Source organism: Montipora capricornis, chromosome 4 (genome assembly GCF_036669925.1).
Source record: "Montipora capricornis isolate CH-2021 chromosome 4, ASM3666992v2, whole genome shotgun sequence".
In the NCBI taxonomy this organism is placed as follows: domain Eukaryota; kingdom Metazoa; phylum Cnidaria; class Anthozoa; order Scleractinia; family Acroporidae; genus Montipora; species Montipora capricornis.
This window is the reverse complement of record NC_090886.1, coordinates 6907720-6930219: the sequence shown is the minus strand read 5'-3', so window position 1 is coordinate 6930219 and position 22500 is coordinate 6907720. Positions and strand designations below refer to the sequence as shown.

Genomic DNA, 22500 nt, shown 5'->3' with positions numbered 1-22500 from the left:
CAGGACTCTCACGAGAGGAACTTAAACTGACAGAAGCCATTAAAAAAATGAAGGATGATTGCTTAAAATCCACGGAGCAACTCCATGACTTGAAGCAACCTTTTCGACGGAAGCCAGGCGAAGGCCCAAAACCCAATGATCTAAAAACTGATCAAATTTATGTCAATGTGGCAATCCATGAAGGCAGAGCTTTTCATGACTACGCGCAAAACAGAAGCGAGCAGCTCAAACAATACCCGCCCAATTCTAAGGACTGTCTGTACGCCACGCCAGACGATCTCATTGACAAACAACACAAGAATGTCCTTGTTGTTGGACGTCCTGGCATAGGAAAGACATTGCTAAGCACTAAAATCCTTCGAATGTGGGCATCTGGTGAATCCTTTAATGGAGATCAAGATGATAAAAAAAGCATTGTTGCGGTGTTCCTCCTGAAATTCAGGCGCTTTACAAGCAATCTATTGCTTAGTCTCCGTGAACTGTTGGCTAAAGCAGAAACAGTTGAGCGGTTGTATGATTCTATGTGGAATTTTGTTATTAAAAACCCCAGCCGAGTTCTTTTTATTTTTGACGGAGTCGATGAATTTTCTGCGAAAGAGGATATCGCTGGAAAAGACCACACATGTTACAAGAATGGCTTGGAGGAGAAGATGCCTGTTTCTACTTTGTTTAACAAACTAGCGGGAGGAGAACTTCTTGATGGTCTAAACATAATCACAACAACAAGACCAACGGCAGTGACCTGTGTTGAAGATGTGAACTTTGATAGAACAGTCGAAATCCTCGGATTTACGACATCTTTTAAAGCTAGTTCTTAATCTTTATGCCTTTTCGGCGAATGCAGCGCGAATTAAAAGACAAACTTCGATGAAGACGAAGTTGTTTTGCTCAAACAGAAGAAACCAACTGAATGTGGAAGACGTACGTTCAGCCAATCAGGAGCGAGAATTTTTGGCGCTCGACCAATCGTCAGCGAGTAATTTTGCCCTCTTCTCAAGCAAAATTAAGAAAAAATACCCTCTTCATTGACCAATCAGCATTCAGTAATTTTGCCCTCATTGTAATTAATGAAGTAATTGAGTGCCAAGCCATGCCCTTATTTAGAATGATTATTGCTGTCAATCTCGGCCTTATAAACGACGCCACTACTTTCACCACACCCAGATCAGAAGCAAACTCGACAACGATCAACCAAGACTGAAATGGATTTTTTAAGGGAAGCGTTGACTCCCAAAACTTTCAACAAGATGAGTTTTGTTTTAGTTTTACTTTGAATTTTTCTTGGTTTGGCAGCGACTGGGATATTTTCAGAGATGGACATCAATGAACCCAGGTTCGACTTCGATTGCGATGTGAAAAGCGGCAGCGACAAGGGTTTCATCCGAAGAAAGTGCTTCGACCAGTACCAAGAGAAAATCAACAAACTCGGCATTCCTCCCTACGCCTTCATCATTGTTAATTTCTCCTCGATTTCCATTGTGTCGCTCGTATACTCGCAGTACGTCAAGTCAACAGTTAATAGACTCGAGGGCGGTCACGAAGATGCCGAAGGAGAGCGGAGGAATCCAAGACGAAGGCGTCGGCTTTTCGTCACGTATTTATCTCAACTTGCCGCAAAATTTGCTCTGGGAATCATTTTCATTGTCTTCCTGGAGACCGACTTATTTTATCCCGGGCACTTTCCCGCAGATTTTACCTGTCGTGTTGAAAAAGGTAATGATTCGGGGGATGTATTTACGAACCAGACACAATCAACACTTCACAAATGTTTCAGTCAGAGAGCAAGGAATAAGAATATCTGGATCCATGCTGTGACAGTGGTTAACGGCATTTTTGCATTTTTTGCTTTCGTGGAGATTCTCTGGATCTTTATATCACGAGCTAAGAAAGGAAGAACCTTTATGGACAATCGACAGTTTTATGCTGATTATTTGAGATCGAACTCGGATCAACAACAGGAAACACCTCCAGGAGAAATACCGGAAGTCGTCAATATCCAGAATGTTCCTCCTTCACCAGTTGATACGGGCGAAGCGGAACAAGAAATGCTTTTGGAACACTCAGGACTCTCACGAGAGGAACTTAAACTGACAGAAGCCATTAAAAAAATGAAGGATGATTGCTTAAAATCCACGGAGCAACTCCATGACTTGAAGCAACCTTTTCGACGGAAGCCAGGCGAAGGCCCAAAACCCAATGATCTAAAAACTGATCAAATTTATGTCAATGTGGCAATCCATGAAGGCAGAGCTTTTCATGACTTTGCGCAAAACAGAAGCGAGCAGCTCAAACAATACCCGCCCAATTCTAAGGACTGTCTGTACGCCACGCCAGACGATCTCATTGACAAACAACACAAGAATGTCCTTGTTGTTGGACGTCCTGGCATAGGAAAGACATTGCTAAGCACTAAAATCCTTCGAATGTGGGCATCTGGTGAATCCTTTAATGGAGATCAAGATGATAAAAAAGCATTGTTGCGGTGTTCCTCCTGAAATTCAGGCGCTTTACAAGCAATCTATTGCTTAGTCTCCGTGAACTGTTGGCTAAAGCAGAAACAGTTGAGCGGTTGTATGATTCTATGTGGAATTTTGTTATTAAAAACCCCAGCCGAGTTCTTTTTATTTTTGACGGAGTCGATGAATTTTCTGCGAAAGAGGATATCGCTGGAAAAGACCACAGATGTTACAAGAATGGCTTGGAGGAGAAGATGCCTGTTTCTACTTTGTTTAACAAACTAGCGGGAGGAGAACTTCTTGATGGTCTAAACATAATCACAACAACAAGACCAACGGCAGTGACCTGTGTTGAAGATGTGAACTTTGATAGAACAGTCGAAATCCTCGGATTTACGTCCGAAAAGGTTCAAGAATATGTCGAAAAGTTTACACAAGGAGTTCGCGACGCAAAGGACAAAATTTGGGGACACATTAAGTCGAACATGAACCTGTTTTCATTGTGCTACATCCCAGTGAACTGTTTTCTTATTTGTTCTTGTCTTCTGGAAATTATCAGTCTCACTGACACAGCACACACCCTGCCGACAAGAATGACTGATATTTACGCGATGGTTGTAAAGATTTTCTTTTTTAAACACAATCGGCAAAGCAACGCTCAAGGTAATCTCAAAGATTACATGTACTTGCCGTTTAACAAGCTCCCAAATGATCACAAAGAAATTTTCAAGAGACTGGGAGAAATTGCTTTTGAGGGAGTAAAACAAGGAAGATTGCTCTTTGAGTCAAGCGAAGTCAGTGGTTTGGAAGATTGTGGACTACTTCACAGATTGCCAGACGTCAAATCCCGTTTTAATAAGCCGCCGAAAGCCCAATATTGCTTTACACACTTGACTCTGCAGGAGTTCTTCGCTGCAAAACGTTTGACTGAGTCCTTGAATAAAAGAGAACTCCAAAACTTTGTGTCAGAACACATTAACGATGGTGCATGGCAAATGGTACTGCAGTTTGTGGCTGGATTACTCGGATCTGATCAAAAAACAAAGAGCTCAAACAGCGACATTTTTATCAAACTGCTTCCTACGTCGACTCAGAAGGAATCCGAAAAAAAAATGATGAATGATGACTCGTTACCAGAGACAAAAACAGTGACCTTTTGGCCAGCTAGAAAAGACCAACAGCTAGCACTGAACTTATGTAAGTGTTTGTACGAGATTGATGATGAAAAACAGCAGGCAGTGTTACAAAACAAAATTGAGCAAATTGGCTTTAACGCCGTACGTTTTAAATGGTGTTCACTCGCGCCTGTTGACTTTGCTGCTGTCTCGCATTTCTTAGAAAATGCTTCGGGAGTTTTGTGTATGAATTTGGAGGGGAATTATCTTGGTTCATTGGGTGCAAAAGAAGTGCAAAAGTTTCTTGTCAATACTGGATGCAAACTAAACAGCTTAAACCTCGGGTATAACAAGTTAACTGATGAAGGAGCCGAGCATTTATCAGCAGCACTAAAGGACAGTAATTGCAAACTAAACTGGTTAAACCTCGGGGGTAACGAGTTAACTGATAAAGCAGCCGAGCATTTATCAGCAGCACTAAAGGACAGTAATTGCAAACTAAACAGCTTAAACCTCAGGCTTAACAATATAACTAATAAAGCCGCCTTCCGTAAATCAGTGGAGCATATTAATTGCGAAGTTTTAGTTTGAATAAACTTAAACCCTAAAAACACGCAGTCGTTTCATTTCGATGTTTTTTAGCTTACGAAATTGAAAGTTTGAAGTTAGGACGGTAACTAAATCATTACGAGAAAACATGAAGGTTTAAATATTTCAACCCTTTGAATATAAAGGAACCATGGATTCGTGAAAGCTTTTTTTAAATAACAAAATTATTATAGGTTCAAACATAACAGATGAATGAACAATACAAGAGCAACAAAGTCAAACAAATTTGACACTGAATTTAGTTTATTAGATTGTGACATACAAGCGATTTCATTAAAAATTAAGCTTACCAAAAATAGCTTCACAAAGACAAAATGTCCAACTATTTCGTAAAACCAAACAATTTTTTTGAAGTGTCCATGGTCTCTGTGTAAAACATTTCAAAGCTCAGGTCCTTGCACTCTTCCCAATGAACCTTCGATTATTCAATGCTTAGGTAACTTGAATTCACTGTACAGATAATTTCTTTAGTTCCATTCTTTTAGCTGTACCTTTTTATAAGTCCATTGTAAACTGATAGCACAGGATCGTGTTTCAAAGGCGCCATCGAGTATATTTTTCTTGTAACGAGATGCTTCTGTGAAGCATACACTGGGTTACCTGTGGTACGTGCTACAGAAAATCAGAAGGCACTGAATTGTGTGGTATTGAAATACAGCATTCCAGTCTCTGAAGAATAACAAATAAAAGAGAAGCGAGAAACATTGGCTTCTGGGCTGACATGTTGATAATTTTCAAGTTCCCTCACAACTTCGTTTTACCACAAGTGTGCCCTCTGAGCATCTGAGGGCTTTCTAATACTAAAGTTTACTGAAGTTAAGCCCTGCCGGGCGGAGTTAGTGTTTGAATGGGAGACCAAAATAATGTACCCCTCTAAAAACAGAAGCATCGGACCGAAAATACTATTAACTCTAACAAATGCGAACTCAGCAAGGTACAGATCTTGTTAGCTTGCTTTATGCAAAACAAATATTGATGAAAAAGCAAATAACTATTGATACACAGTTTTCAGAAAGAGCAGAAGGAAGTTTCCCGGACGGTCGATCGAGAATAAAATATTTACGACATGAAAACAACATTAATTTTGAACCGTGAATATAGAATATAAAAAGTTACGATCAGCGACAAACATTTTGGGAGATTTTTGCTACGTTCAAGTAAATTGCAAAATCGAAAGTGACATGGCCGGAATTCAGCGGGCGCCGTGATTAAGTTACCGCTGTATGTTTACTCGCCAAACAGTGAAGCGTCTGTGTCAAATGATGGCAAGATACCGGGTTTTTGTAAGTTTCTCTTTCTGTCAAGTGTTATAAAGTTTGACAATGAAATGAGCGAAGTCAAAACAAAGATCACAATCGTCCAACTCTTATTTATGCAAAGTCAAAATTTACTCTCCAAGAAGCGTACGACGTTATTTATCACCAGAAATAGCAGCTACTTTATTATTCATCTGCGTCACAAGTTTTCACTGATTTTGGGGCTCATTTTGTTGAAACTCTAGCACGCTTCCAACAGGCCTGTGAACCCTTCCTGCTTACAGAGCAATACTAAAAAACTTCTCCCATATCACATTTCAACCTTAAGCTCGAAAATTCAATACACAACATGATATTATAATTCACAAAGGCAGAAAATACCACAGAATCCTTTTCCAGCGAAAATTTTATTGAAACAAACAACATATTTGCTCTTAGAGGCGAAAACCTCTTCCTATTTCATTGCGTGCGTGAAGACAAGAAACTCAATTGTGTCAAATTACCATGTACTTCAGGTAAATACTGCTCACTTTGATTTCGTCTCGACGGGCGATAGATTGTTGTCGAGGTCCAGTACTCGTCGCTTTTGAGATTCATGCCTAGTTTATCCAACTGACTTTCCATTATTGAGCTCCATAAGGGTATATTTTGTTTAAGGATCCACTAAAACGCCATTCGCGTTGCATGACTTTCGACGCCATTGCAGGCTAAGTTAATGATTCTACTGTGCCCACCAGAGAAATCTACGCAGTTCCACTACCCTCTCGATCCTAAGAAAATACGCCCAGAAGGCTCTATACACAAAGACACCACTTACCAGGGGAGTGACAGGCAAGACTTTTACCGACACGGAAAAAAAAAAAAAACTAAAAAAACGAAAACAAACAAACTAAACGAAGACCTCGACTGGGTTTGCCTTATAAGGCAACCCAGTAATAAAGAAAACGGAATCAACTAGTGATTCTACGGAACTCACCTTTGCTTTGAGGACATGATGTCCACATCGTCGAATCAGCAGGGGTTGTTATGCCCATGTTTTTGCACTAAAATACCACATTTCAAGCTGAAAAATTGGGGGAATGATTTCCGTACAGGTCCCTACTTCATTATGCATGCAGAATAAATTAATTATTCATTCGCGCTATTGTTTTGTAGAACAATACGTATACCCAAGAGAACTGAATATATACATGGGTAATTTGTACTTACGAGATGAATAAAAACGGATCTCATTTTTTCTCTCCCTCCCTCTCTCTCTTCTTTCCCTTCATCGCCCACACCGTTACTCGTTTTTGTCTCAGCTTACCCTTCGTCTTGTTTTTATTTCCAGACCTCGCTCGGCTTTTTCTACCATTTTATCCCATGATATGTCACTCGCAGCTTGCCTTGAACTCCGACCCACTGTAAACCTCTGGATTACTTGTCCCTGTTCTTTACCACTGAGCTAACGTGTCAAGTTGCTAATTCACACCTTGAAAATGATATTTATTTTGAATTCTGGCTGACTATTTACATAACAATGATACGTAATTATATACACGTGCCGCGCCGAGCACCTACAATCGAACTTACACTTGTAGGTTACCGTTAAGAGATCCCTGTTTTACTACTCTTGAAACAACCCATCCCTTTAATAATGCTAACCGTAACCCTAATTACGACTAAAGGCACTGTTTAGGCTTAAGGTTAGTCTCTGTGATAGTCTTAGGTTTTCCAGTATTGCTGTGAACTGTGACCTGCTTTCCTTCATGCCCCGTGCGTGCGGCACACTTATAAGTTTACTGCGTGGAAGAGTATACCACGCTTAAAGTCTGATTGGTGCATCTTTCATGGGAAACTTTCATGCACGAGTTCATTGCAATTAAAATCGTTTCATATTTCCCTTCTTTTGAAGCAAACTTGTGTCTTCGTAATAATCAAGATGGCTACCGAAGTAAAAGGGTCACAGCAATGGAAGATTTGATCATTTGGAAATTGTCCCTGCTTTATAGCCTTTCCAGAGTTGTGCATAGAGTGGTGCAAAGAAAACAATTTACTTTCGTCTTCCGTGTCCAAAACCTGTGTGAAAACGCAGTCAGTTGGCAAAGACAAAGTGCTGCATCGGGAGATGGATCTGTTTCGCGATGCTCAAGAAAAAACTGCAATGGATAGCCTTCAATCCGCCAGAACACATATTAATTTTCTGACCGTAAACTTTCCTTGAAAAAATATTAGCCCTAGCGACCTGTGACCGGAAAGTTTACAACTGCCTACAAGACAAGGGCTAACATCATCTCACCGCAGTTAACCATCGCCTAAACTTCGTCGACCCAGACAAACGAGCCCACAGCAGGGCATTGAAAAGACATGATGGGGAGTGAAACGAAGTATACCTCGTAGGGGAACATCCATGGATCTCTACCAAAGCTATTTACTTGGAAGTATCATTGAGCATATTGCCGATCTCTACGAAGAGCGATAAATCGCAAAATCCCTCTAAATGCACCGTTCGTGATCCTAAATACAGGAAAGGAAGAAAATATACACTTTGCAGTGTCTCGGCGAATTTTTAAGCAGACAGGAAGAACAATTTCACGATAAAAAGAGCAGGTAGCCATTAAATTTCTTATGACAGTACTTTTATTTGGTTTGTTTGTTATGTTTGCGAATCTGAACCCTATTACAACGATTGCTTGAAACTCCACTTCTTGCGCTTATTCTAAAACTGAAAAATGGGTAAAATTGCAGGAAAAGTGCCGAAATTGCAGAAAAAACTGTTCGATTTTCCGTATTTCAGACAGAAGTTCGACCGACTTTTTTTAAGTCCATATAGACTTAGAAAAAAAACTTCTAAAAGAAAGAACAAAGCGCCACAGTCCCAAAGGACGTCTATTGTTATCGCTATTGTTTTCTTGAAACAAAGGAGTGTATGCATAATGAAGTAGGGACCTGTGCGGAAATCTTGCTTGGTGTAAGACCTAACTATTATGTCCCCAGTTACACCCATACACTGAGACCTACAGCTACTACAGGTGTATGGGTGTAACTGGGGACATAATAGTTAGGTCTTACACCAATTACTACCCAGCTCTCGCGTTACACAAGTTCTGTATGAACACTTGACCCCTGGAGTGTTTTGTCTTGCAATATTTCGGCAGGACTGGCACGATTCAAGCAGAGTATTGCTTGTCATTCAAGTCACTCGCATAGAGGGCGGTCTCTGGTATTCATTTCTGAAACCCGTTTGTCATTCATTTCACCAGTTGCAGATGGTTTCATTCTGAATGTGCTTTTATTTGTAACAAAGAAAAAATGAGTGTTAAGATCATTTGTGTTACACCATCACCCGGCAGCTGTTATATATGAATCAGTTAGCTAAGAGCAGTAAAGAAAAGAAAGCCCGCAGTGGAAATATGTTTTTCATGTATAGTCTCTTTGTATCTACATCTCTACAGCTCACTATTTATAATTACTACCTCATAACTGGCTCGATACACTCTTTTTTTATAAAAACATTTTCAGTTTACAAGAACGCCTTTCACGCAGGAGATCAACCAAAGTTTTAAGAACATATTAATGACTTGTACTAGTCAAATCGAAGCTTCAACATCTCCCCCCCCCCCCCCCCTCCGCCCCCATCCTCGGGCATACTCCGGGCATTTGACGCCTTTTCCTGCCCGGGGGGAGGGAATTTGATCATCTTAGGCCCGGGTTAAACGCCATACTTCACATGAGCCGTACCTAATTACACTTTAGGTCGACACAAACTAGTTAAGTTCGCCCGTTGAGTCAAACGTCGAACTTAAAGGGGCTAGATCACGCTATTTTAGGCATTTTCAGCACTGATCGAATGGTCATACAATTAACTAAAATATCAAAACAACTGTTCAAAACTACAGAAGAACTCTAACAAAACACAGGGAAGCCAAGAAGGGACATGGATGGACAAAACTGGAGAGGATTGAAATGGATTGAGTTTGGGTAAATTTGAAAAACGTCGGCCCACCTTTTTTCAAATTTATATCAGTCTATATCAAAATGTCATTTACAAAGCTTGAAAATCATTCTCAGTTGTTATGTGGCCGTGATTTTGCAAATGAAAGACTCTTGCTCTGCCAATATGACGTTTAGAGCTCATAATTAACAAAATTAAACAAAATTACCTAAAATAGCGTGACCTAGCCCCTTAATTCAGCCGAACTTTAACTGACTTATCGTTTTGTGGGTTTCCACTGCTTTCTTTTAGCAGTGGAAACCCACAAAACGATAAGTCGCCGAAATCGCGTTAGATCGGCCTGCGAAGCTGGCAAACAACAAAGAATACAACACGGCAACAGGGTAAGTAGATTTTATTCACAAAATATAAGAATAATTGACTTTTCCAGCAAAGCCGTTGCCTTCCCATACAAACCTTTACAAATTCAAACCGTTGTAACACAATCGGCGGGAGTCACGTTTCGCGTAGTTATGTAATATAGCATATGTCACGTTACACTGAACTCCTGACATTTTGAGCTTGGGCTGCCTGTGACTGACCACGAAAATAAATAGCAAAACCGAGATCGAGGCTGTCTCATACATCAACATGATTATGCATTTGGCTCGGCTCATGTGAAGATCGGCGTTTGACCCAAAGGCGATCTTCAGCCGTTATTCCCGCCTGGAGTGGCCGTGAAGAACGCCTCAGCCGATCCAAATGAAACCAGTCGAACTTAATTGGGTCAAACGCCGTACTTCACCAAGTCGTTAAGATTCAGGACACCTTGTCCAGCCCTCTACCCTTAACAGTCGGAGTACCTCAAGGATCCATCTTGGGCCCAGTACTGTTTGCATTATATGTAAATGATCTCCTTCGAGTCCCAAAACACTGCAAGCCTATGGGCTATGTGGATGACACAAAAATCTTCCTCGGGTTCCCGTCAAACAAACTTCAAGACGTTATCTCTGCTGTAAACGAAGATCTCAAAGAAATAGTGAGTTGGTGTTGTAGAAACTCACTGCTCATCAACCCTGATAAAACAAAACTCCTTTATGTGGGCGTTCCCCAACTAATGAGGACTTTACCTGCCACTCTTCCAAGTGCCACAATATTGGGAACTGAAATCAAGCCTGTGACAGTAACTAAGGACCTGGGAGTGCACATTGATTGCTATCTTAACTTCAATGAGCATATCACTAAAACTACATCTGACTGTATGTTTAAACTAACGAGAGTCAATAGGATAAAGCATTTATTGGATCGAAGCACTCTAATATATCTCATAAAAGCTTTCGTCTTTTGCAAACTTTTTATTGTTCGACAGTCTGGAGCAACACAAGCAATGAGAATATTAAAAAACTTCAGTTAGTCCAGAATTACGCTTGCAGGATCGTAACTGGCTTGAAAAAGTACGATCACATTACAGAAGCCCTGAAGTCCCTTAAATGGCTTAACGTAAAGAAAAAACTACTCTTTAATGACTTAGTCATGGTTTATAAATGCATCAACAACTTGACTCCTAACTATCTCTGTGAACGATTTAAACAACGCTCAGAAATTCACCAAAGAGATACCGGGCAAAAGAGCGAGCTTACGTTACCCAAGTGTAGGATCGCGGCTGGGCAAAGGGCTTTTGCCTTCCGTGGGGCTAAAAGTTTTAACTTTTTACCTAAATTTATCAGAGACACGGAAAGCCTAAGTGGTTTTAAAAGGAGAACTTTTAAGAATATTTTCAATTCGTAACATGTGAATTTAATATTGAAATATAAGCTGTTTTATATATATCTATATAATCTATATTTTTATTTGTAAATAGTTATTATCTTATTTTATCTTATCTTATTATTATCTTGTTTTTGTAATTTAATATTTCATATTCATGTATGACGGAAGAGCCCCCAGGGGGGAGCTATGCAATAAAGTATGTATGTATGTATGTATGTATGTATGTATGTATGTATGTATGTATGTATGTATGTATGTATGTATGTATGTATGTATGTATGTATGTATGTATGTATGTATGTATGTATGTATGTATGTATGTATGTATGTATGTATGTATGTATGTACTTCACATGAACTTAATTCATGTAAAGTAGTTGAATTGAGTTCGGCTCATGTAAAGTACGGCGTTTAACCCGGGCCTTAGTCTTCCCGGGGGCAAAGCATTTGATCACCGCTCCTAGGGGGTGGGGAATTCGATGGGGCCATTTGATCACCTGAAATAGACCTATGATGAGGCATTTGAACAGCTTTTTGGCCCGGGGAGGGGGGATTTCAACAAAAATTTTCCAAAAATTCAAATGCCCGGGGGGTTGCCCGAGGGGGATGTTGAAGCTTCGATTTGACTGGTACATAACAACATACCCAGGCTGAGAGTGAGTTAAGAATGTCTTTAAATTATTTTGCTCATTTTTGTTTTTGTTTTTGTGAGTAGTATAAATAACGGTAAAAGAAATGTAAACTGCGGTAGTCTACACAGGAAAATTCACTCGAATACTTAGCGAAGTCTTTTAACATTAACAATGTGGTGTTCTTATTGCATGCTACACCGAAGAACAACTTTGTTTAGTTATAGTCGAACTTAGAAAATGTTAATTAAGAGTGCTTTCAGGCTCAAATAGCAAAAACAACAACAACAAAGAAGAACAAGAAAGTTCAGGCTCAGCCCTAAAATAAGTCGTTCGTGTGGCTCATTGGGGCCTACAGTACTCAGCAACTCACTCCGTCGTTCTTGTTTACAGCACGTTTCATTTGCTATCGAAAGCAAGCTCTATTGCAATTGAAGAAATTACGTGACGTAGGCTATTCATAAAGAAACAAGGTTAACTGAATAGAGGGTAATGTGAAGTGCTAGAATTCTATCTCATATGAACCATGTGAGCGTTAGCCCACATATACTTGTACATGTTCGTTGCCGTGACTTGGCATTCACATGGTTCATATGGGATAGAATTCTAGCACTTCACATTACCCTCTATTCAGTTAACCTTGTTTAAAATATAAGTGCTACACGGCCTACGTTTGTTTAAACGTAACCTTTCCTTGTATTCATAAAGAAGGTGGGTGTACATGTGTTCAAGGTTAGAAGCTGTAATTCTCGTGATCTTTTGAATTCATAATAGAGAATACTCAATCCACTTTGTTCTTAAAATGTGTTACCAGGAGCCCATAACTGAGGAGCATCCCTATGCATTATATCCTTGAGTCAACCTTTGCGCGTATCTTTCTATTTTTAGAACTAATCCTTCAGCAGGAAACTCACATTTACAACAATTTACATCAATTTGCACAATTTGCATACATTGCTTTTGCTATTTTTGTCCTTGTTCCACAATAACTATATTCTGACTGGCCATTCTAAACAGTGTGTGCAGAGCCGAAGAACTCGTGGCGTTCTAAAAATAGAAAGATACAAGAAGAGGTTCACTCATACGGCTTGTATGGGAGAGGCAAGCTCCTACTCATGGGCTCCCTGGTGTTACCCCATCAAAATGAACATTGTCCCCAATATTAATTTCTAAGCCTCGAGGGAACAGCCAGTAGTGACGTCTCTAATTCGGTGTTGCTCCTTACAAGAAGAGATAACAGATCAGTATCCTATGTCCCAGTGAGTTGCGTATAGCAACATACACCTTATTCCAAAATGGCCCCCATTTTAGTATTCTTTTGTTTCCTTGCAAATTGGCCCTTTTGGCCTCGCTTTCAAACGTAAAATTCAAAAGAATATTTACCCTTGAACGAGACTAAAAGGGTCAATTTGTAATCAAACAAAAGAATACTAAAATGGTGGTTTTACCTCGGTGTAACAACCTGCGAAATGTTTTCTTTGTTTTGTTTGCTCCTTGTAGGGTTAGGTTATTCTGTGATGTTTTTTTTGCTCTTTTGCTTTCTTTGTGTTGCGTCATCCGTAAGTTTCACAGGTTTTACACCGAGGATGAGCCAAAATGGTGGCCATTTTGGAATAAGGTGTATAAAGCATGCACAGTGCAACCCCGCCTTACGACCACCCGGTTAATGCGACTACCCCTTTATTATGACCACATTTTTTATGGCCCGAACAAAAGCCAACACACATTCTCTTATCTGAAAACCCCGTTAATCCGACCACCCCGTTATTACGACCACGGACCACCTTTTGGAGTCCTCAGTCCTTATTTTCTTTACAAAATTACCCCGTTAATACGACTGGTTACAGTAAGGACACTCGAACCGTGAACACTTGACATTTTTGTGTACATTGTTTTTTTTGACGACAAAGAAATAAAGGCTCTTCTTATGATGTATAGTGTTACATGTATAACATTTGGTAAGTGTAAAAACATTAAATACTCTTGTCAAAACGACAAGCCCACATTCTATAGTCACTAAAAAAATGTACAAAAAAGGATCAAGTGTTCATGGTTCGAGTGTCCTCACTGTAAATTGACTACAGTTTCAATGGAAACTCAACTGGGAGGATACGTTCTTTTGAGGAGTAGCACATGAAGGAGGAGAGGAAACAGATGATACTGTAGCCTGCGGAAATGCTCCCGGTTGGGTTTAGGGCAAGTTAGCCGAGTTTAGTCTAGGGCGAGTGGGACGAGTCAAGAGCGGTCTGGTGATGAGTCCCACTCGCTTCGCTCGCGGATTCACGCTCCGACTCCCACTCGCTTCGCTCGCGGATTCACGTTTCACTCGCCGAATTTTTTCCGCCCTCGCTGGGAGCCTGTTCGCAGGCTAATGATACTGGTGAAAGAGGAGTTAGTGAGGATGAAATCAATGTTCACCTCCGGCAAATGTCATGCCCAAAATAACTTCATATACGGAAGCGTCATCTAACTTGCAAGATGTTTAGAATTTTCGAGAGACAGAGGGCAATATAAAAACTGCTGACATCTCGCATCTCGCTTGTGTACAAAGTGATTGGCGTAAAGGCCCACGTTCACCCTACAGGCATTGCGTGCCGTGGAACAATAATCCAGCCAAAGCTGAAATTCATCCAATCAGATAGGAACTGAACGACGTCATTGTTTTTTCGCATTACATGCACTTGGTTTTGTTCAGTTGCAATTAACTGCGTTTGTAAGGTTGAAAAAATAACTGTGAAAAGGTTGATTTATGACGAAATTAAATGTAATCAAGTGTAGTACATGTTTAAAGCGTGTTGTATCATAATGTGACCCTGCCTCATTACACGACCATCCCGTGTTTATACGACCAACTTTCCATGGCCCAAAGGTGATCTTATTAACGGGGTTCCACTTTATTAATTGTTTGCATGTAATCGACTACGACTTCTGCCTAAATAATTGTCCCTCATAATGTCAACGTTCGTACCAATAATTCGGTTCCTTAAAAGATTAAAAAGCCAAGCTATTCACTATATTAGGCATGGCGGAATACGAATTCTATTTTTTTTTTATATGGAACTATGAACTTTTATTTGGATTTTCTAGTTGTTACAGTTAACGTGATATAAACGGCCCTCTCTAGTAAACGCCTCATACCTATTCAACGCCCCCCTTACAACACAAACATAGTCATTTAATAAACTCCCCGGGCTTTTATTAGGTTATTTACGGTATCCTCTTAGGGAGGAAAATTCCCATTGAGTGGAAGGAAGCTAAGGTCAAGAAGGGAGATAAAAGTTATGTTAAGTCTGCTTCCCTTTCTATGCAAGCTATTTACCCGCGCGGACCCGAGAGATACAGGAGAATAGCGATGAAATGACATACGAAATGAACCGCATGGGCCATCCCAGAATTACGCAGGCAACTGGGGCAAGTTTCAATTTGAACCAATCGATAAACTGACACCATCACATGAAAGAACTTTGAGAACCCATCCCATAATGCAACAAGTTTTGGGGGTCACTTTGCATAAAACAATACAAGTTATTTACTCTTGGGACTGTATCATGCTTCAATGAACTAGATATCCATTGTTTTAATGCAAAGAACCCTCCAAAATGAACTCTATAAGGCCTTGCTGTCATCAATAATCTGAATAATGCAACCCCCTTCGTTCCCAAAATATGAAAGCTTTTTAGAGCTACCGTTTCCACGAGATCCGTGTTTTTAACACTGAGTACCTTGTCAGACTGGACATCGTCAAACGTGAACACCATTAACTCCGGAGAAAAGGTAAAGGCCACCGGCGCTTCTTGAATCCTTTTGCTCGTTCATATTTGACGAGTTAACAAAGGAGTAAAACCCAACGCTAGGATTAAGAATTTAATTTTTTCGAACGCAATGCTCGTGACTTAAGGAGGGTAAAAAGTGTTAAATATGACCAAGGGACTGCTGCTGTTTGTTGGGGCCTGGGATTGTGTGTTGGGGTCTCCTACGCCTGGTTGCGTTCCAACTACAGTTGCAAAAGACTGTGATTATTTTTCCAACTTTCATTTCATTGAAGAGTTTTATCATGCAAAAAAAAAAAAAACGCTTGGACAGCGGCCTAGAATGAGAGATTAGGCTGATTTTCAAAAGAGTGCATAGTGCAGATTTTTTAAGATTTCGCATAGCGGACACCTTCCATTGGAATATAATGAAAGGCCCTTTTAAATTCCTAAATCCTTTCATATGCTTCGACTCGTGAAATCCGTACCCTTTTATATACCTGAAGCGTCAAAAAGGTACCCTTTTCGGGCAGGGCCTCCCCGTATAGTACCCCCCCCCCCCCCGGGGGGGCCTGCTCGCATGTTCGCCGCATGTCTGATCATATGCCTTAGTACCAGTTTTTCGACCGAGATATAAGTTGAAAGTCATGCCACGAAACAACGCTTTAAAATGCGGCACGAGTTTGAGGAATTTTATCTGGCCAGGCCATCGGATCGTCTAACTTACCACATTGTAATATATGCAAAATGAATTAGAATGCATAATTGACTATTAAAATAAAAAATAATAATACAAACGTTCTTGTATGGCGCATTCCCACAGATCAATGCACCTTACAACCATTTTATCGCTAAATAAATATCATTTCTAATCAATGATAAAAAGGACTCTCTAAAAAGATATGTTTTAAGTTTAGTTTTAAAACAGTTAACTGTCTTCGCTTTTTTAATGTTCTTAGGCAAAGAGTTCCATAGTTTTGGTGCTGGGAACGAAAATGCTCTGCCACCATAAAAGTCAGTTCTAATCTTTTTAGGATAAAGTAGTAAGTGTGACCAGGGAACCCAACGAGAATGTAGTTCAAAACCACTTAGACATAGCATCGTTAAACGTATTTTGGTATTTAAACGGTAGATATAGGCATATTTTTATCCCCTAGTAATCCGAAAATTGTAGGGATCAAAACTTACCTTTTCGAAAATTTAAGCCAGAAAAAAGGCTCCCGAAAATTCTAGATGATCTTTTAGGGTAAAAATCCGTTAAAAATGGTCAATTATACCATTTTTTAGAAGTTCGAAAAGCCTAAGACAGGCAGGCAAGCAAGCAAATTTACAACAAATGTTCCGAAAATTCAAGATCTCAAAACGTCTTCCGAACAGATAGTTTCCGAAAATTGACGTTGGGTGCCCCTGCGTGACGATGATCTTAAAATTCAAGACGGATGATACTCGTCAATTAAATCAAATAGTTTGTTGATTGTCCATGCAGGGTTTTATAAGTTATGAGGACGTTGAATTGAATTCTCCTCTCAACTGAGAGCCAATGTAAAGTCTTGAACAAAGGCGTTACATGATCTGACCGTTTCACTATTTGTGTTTCAAATCGTTTTCTCTGAATATCAAAGCTTGCTGCAGTCAGTGTTATCCAACACAACCCGCGAGATCTCCGCTCATCAATGCATTCCTAAATCCGATGACGAATCGTCTCCAAAGTAAAAAAAAGCCAAATAGGGACTTTCTTGCCTTGGTTATGTGATTTATCTCCTTTCTTTTGGCCTCTTACTCTCACAAGTTACGTCTTTCAACAGCAAAGAAAATCCAGCCATTCATGACAAACATAGGTTACTGTTAACCAGAATAAAAACAAACTGTGCTTGAATCATCTTTTCCGAACAGTTTTATACGCACATCTAATGCCCGCTGGAAGGAATGCAGAGCAGAGGTAAAATCACCTGACGAATGTTGTGTCCCCCCGAGTAAATGGTAACTCTCAGCTGTGATAGCATGATCTTCTCCGAACAATTTTATTCGCACATCTAATGCCCGTTAATCAGACTGCAGAGCAGAGGTAAAATCGCCTAACGAATGCTGTGTCACCCCGAGTGAATGGTAACTCTCAGCTGTGCTTGCATGATCTTCTCCGAACAATTTTATTCGCACATCTAATGCCCGCTGCTTTGACTGCAGAGCAGAGGTAAAATCACCTAACGAATGCTGTGTCACCCCGAGTGAATGGTAACTCTCAGCTGTGCTTGCATGATCTTCTCCGAACAATTTTATTCGCACATCTAATGCCCGTTGAGCAGACTGCATAGCAGAGGTAAAATCACCTAACGAATGCTGTGTCGCCCCAAGTGAATGGTAACTCTCAGCTGTGCTTGCATGATCTTCTCCGAGCAATTTTATTCGCACATCTAATGCCCGCTGCTTTGACTGCAGAGCAGAGGTAAAATCACCTAACGAATGCTGTGTCACCCCGAGTAAACGGTAACTCTCAGCTGTGCTTCAATGATCTTCTCCGAGCAATTTTATTCGCACATCTAATGCCCGCTGCTTTGACTGCAGAGCAGAGGTAAAATCACCTAACGAATGCTGTGTCACTCCGAGTAAACGGTAACTCTCAGCTGTGCTTGAATGATCTTCTCCGAACAATTTTATTCGCACATCTAATGCCCGTTGTGCAGACTGCATAGCAGAGGTAAAATCACCTAAGGAAAGCTGTGTCGCCCCGAGTGAATGGTAACTCTCAGCTGTGCTTGCATGATCTTCTCCGAACAATTTTATTCGCACATCTAATGCCCGTTGAGCAGACTGCATCGCAGAGGTAAAATCACCTGAGGAACGCTGTGTCACCCCGAGTGAATGGTAACTCTCAGCTGTGCTTGCATGATCTTCTCCGAACAATTTTATTCGCACATCTAATGCCCGTTGAGCAGACTGCATAGCAGAGGTAAAATCACCTAAGGAAAGCTGTGTCGCCCCGAGTGAATGGTAACTCTCAGCTGTGCTTGCATGATCTTCTCCGAACAATTTTATTCGCACATCTAATGCCCGCTGCTTTGACTTCAGAGCAGAGGTAAAATCGCCTAAGGAATGCTGTGTCACCCCGAGTGAATGGTAGCTCTCAGCTGTGCTTGCATGATCTTCTCCGAGCAATTTTATTCGCACATCTAATGCCCGCTGCTTTGACTTCAGAGCAGAGGTAAAATCACCTAACGAATGCTGTGTCACCCCTAGTGAATGGTAGCTATGGGCTAAGAATGCATTTGCTTTTTGTTTATTTGTTCTCAATAGGATATCAAGAGCGCACGTCTTAAAATAAAGAGCCTTTGAGTAGTTCTTCTTGTGGTGGTGCAAATTACCGAAGTCTTGGTAGATCTTTGCAAGAGGGTTATTGCATTCTTGAGAACGACGGGTCACGGTTGAATCAACGTTCTCCTCTGGGCCTGAAGAGCTATGTTTGAATTGCTCGAGTGTTGCGTGGTGACGTGCGACTGATTCTTCGAAACCTGATCCAACAATTCCCTCTTCTGTGAATATTGACTCCAGAAGTACCATAACATTACAGCAAAAATGAAACAAATAAAAAGGGGTTTTGGAATTTATCTGGAGATCATTTAACATTCGAAGGGCAGGGTTAATTACAAATTGCTGGGTGTCAGTGTCAAAGAAGTTCTTTGCTGCTTTCCTGATGTGAAATATAACTAGGAATTGCAATGGCCAATAATTTCCCGGTTCAAAAGTATTTGTTTGAAGTTCTTTGCCATTTTTTGGTTTTTTTCCCTTGCGTCCCAAAGGTGGAATGACAATCAGTTGCTCGTCTGCAGCGGAATTGCATTCCTTGTGTGCTTTGTCATAGTAGTAAGTCGAGGTAGATGGGTCGTTTAAGAACTGATAGTAGACCGCCATGACTTGGTTAACAATGAGCCTTAGAATTTTCTGCTCTCCACTTTCACGCATTAAAGAAACAGCCTCTTGCAGGCACTCTATCCCGCTCTCATCCTCGCCGTTAACAAGCTCACAGATGCCAAAGTAACACAAATATTTACTCCTTTCATCGTCAGAAACTAAACAAGATTTTGACTGGATTTCATATGCCTTCTTGAGAAGTTGCATTGAACTTCCTCCTGCTCCCCAGGTAATTTCACTAAATGCTTTAGAAGCTAGTAAACGCCTCTGGTAATGTGTATTTCCAAGAGCATTGGCTGCCTTAAAGGCCGAATCGTAGATGGTATAGAAATTGTCAGATTCCATAGGACACCAAAACAACGTGTCCAGAAACATTTCTGCTTTAACCAAAACTTTAAAAACATTCTCGGCTATCCTGGGATCTGTGCAACCGTCTACAAGACTTTCTACAAAAAGCTGTTTTTCCTCATAGAATCCAATGAATGCGTCCATGGAATGACCCTTTAGAAACTCATCATTCAATTTGTCGAAACGAGAAATGTAATGCTCACGGAAACGGCACTTTGCATTTGCTACTATTTCTTTCATTCGCTTATCTCCTGTTTCTTTAGCAAATGACTGAAGAAGCTTATGCATTATGAATGTTCCAGGCTGGGAGTTTGAATCGAGAAAGGATTTTCTTTGGAGTAACTTCAACATTGTGATGGCCTTGCACTTTCTAACATTCAATACAGCTGCTGCGAGAGTCGTGGTGAAACATCCCGGAAGAACAGACAAAGACACAAATGCTTCTTTTTGTTCGGGAGAAAGTCTGTGGAAGGACTTTTCATATAAGAACTGCAATCTTTGATTAGCTGGATAATCTGTATTGTCTAAGATGTCGACGATACTTTCTGTTGTGGACTCAGTGAACTCAATCAAACACAGGCTTGGTTGAACATCATCTTCAGAAACTAGAGAGCACATTAACCTCATTGCAAGAGGCACACAACCACATATTTGGGCAATTTGTGCGCAGTCATCGGGAGTCGCATTTGGCACCAATTCATGAACTAACGTACGAGATGAGGTGTCATCCAGTGACCTTATTCTTATTGATTTGTGCCCTTGGAAATTCAAGTTGATAAATTCAAATGATTCTCGTGTCGTCACCACCAGAGTTATCTTCTTATTTCGCGTGAGAATTTCTTCAAATAGTTGCAGGACGTCTTCTTTTACATTTGGAAAGCCACTCTCTAGCAGATCATCTACATTATCAAGAATAAATACGCAGGAATCTGAAATGCTGCCGAGGGTCTCAATTAGCTCATCTTCAAAGGACAGAGGCTGAGATTCTGATCTCTGACTCGGGATGGCTTGCCTTACGAGGCTGAAAAGCTTTGATGTCAGATGTGCCTTTGTCTGAAGTCCTCGTAATGAAAGGAAACAAACAGGAAAGCGTCGAGACTGCAGTTGGTGCCCCACCGCTATCGCAACCGATGTCTTTCCGAATCCGGGTGAGCCCCAGATCGTCACGATTCGGGTATGTTCGGCACTCACTAGATCCACGATCTCTTGGCATTCACTCTGTCGTCCAGTGAAGTTTGGAATCATTGAAGGAAGAACAGATCCTGGGACTCTTGACTTGATGTCTTTGTAATGCAAAAGTAAAACACAAAGTAGACGTTGCTTACTTTTTTTTTAATATCCTTTTTCTGGTTGAGAGAGAAGATACCAAGAAGTAAAAAGAAATATCATCTTCAACTTTGTGCACATAACAGAAAATGTTATACAGCAGGCATATTTCCCGTTTTTCAGTGCATTGTAGAAGTAGAAAACTTCAGTTGCCGTCATTTAAATGAAGACAGATCTTGTGCAATATTGGCCACGTTCCTAAGATGACGTCACTTCAGAAACTCCTCGTCACAACATAAATTATCTAGTTATAATAAACATAATTAGTAGACTACATATGTAATAAACAAAGAAAATTTGTTTGTGACGTCATCTCAGAAATTAACCTTTGGCTTTGATTAGGTTAGCTGTAAGAGCAAATTTAATAACTACTGTACCGCTCGAAACAAAGAAACTACTTAATTACAGCGCTTATAAGAAGAAAGTTTTCTTGAAACGAAGGAAATGATTTAAAACTCCCGACTTGAGAAACTGTATGTTGGCTTCACTTTTCGACCCTATCAATTTCCAAACGCGCACTTTTATAATGTCACAGTTGCGACAATTTCAAAAACTTAAGCCTGCCTTTTGTAGTGGAAAACAATGCCAACAAAAGCCTCACCGCGTTATCTCTCAACTGCAGAGTAAATCAACCGGAAAAAACCTAGGTAAAACCTCGGCTTTCGTTTTCCGTAAACGAGGTTTTATCTCGGTCAAACTGGAGATCGAATCCACATTTTGACCTCGGAAGAACCGCCGCAAATGCACAAATAGTTTCAAGCGGTACTGTAACAGTTTCGTTTATTTTTATGTGACTTGTGTTGTTTGTTTTTCTTTTAACCACGCAAGATACATGGAAGATCTGTCTGTCTTTTTGTCATATTTTAACAGACAAACAGTGTGTTGTTTGTCATGCCTATTGCTATCTGCTGCTGTTTTTAAAAGGAGTCTTGAAAACGTTGTCCTAGTGTTTTACCTGTTTTTTCTGCTTCTTTATATCGTTCCTCTTCCTTCTTTTTTAGCTCATGGATCTCCTTCCCTAACGCACTCATATGTTCCTGTTGCATCCTCAAGCCCTCCGCGACCTCTTTGTTGGCAGTGAGGCTCTCCTTTAAGGACTCCTCAATCTTTTTCATATCTGCATTTCTGCTCTCTAAACATTTTATGTATGCTTGCTTCTCTTCCCTTACCTGTTGTTCCAACTTACGGACTTCTGTTGTCGGAAAGTCAGATGCAGTCAAACTTCCAATAACATCAATCGATGCAGTTGGAATTCCTAGAGCTTTGAACGCTTCTTTAGCGTACTGAATGTTCTGGTCAAATGTTGCTTTGTCCATCTCCAAGCGAGAAGAATGACAAACTGCATTCCTCAAACGCCGAAGCTGATCAATAGCCAGTGCAAAGGTCTCGGCATTATCTCCTACTGGGCTCAACACAGATCCAT

General features: G+C 40.5%; 2 pseudogenes; one reads left to right on the top strand and one right to left on the bottom strand.

Annotated features, from left to right (window-relative positions):
- Positions 1–5229, top strand: part of LOC138044671 (uncharacterized) — a 6137-nt pseudogene extending 908 nt beyond the window's left edge.
- A 9056-nt stretch (positions 5230–14285) lies between these two features.
- The window catches only part of LOC138045415 (uncharacterized), a 30595-nt pseudogene continuing 22380 nt past the window's right edge, over positions 14286–22500 (bottom strand).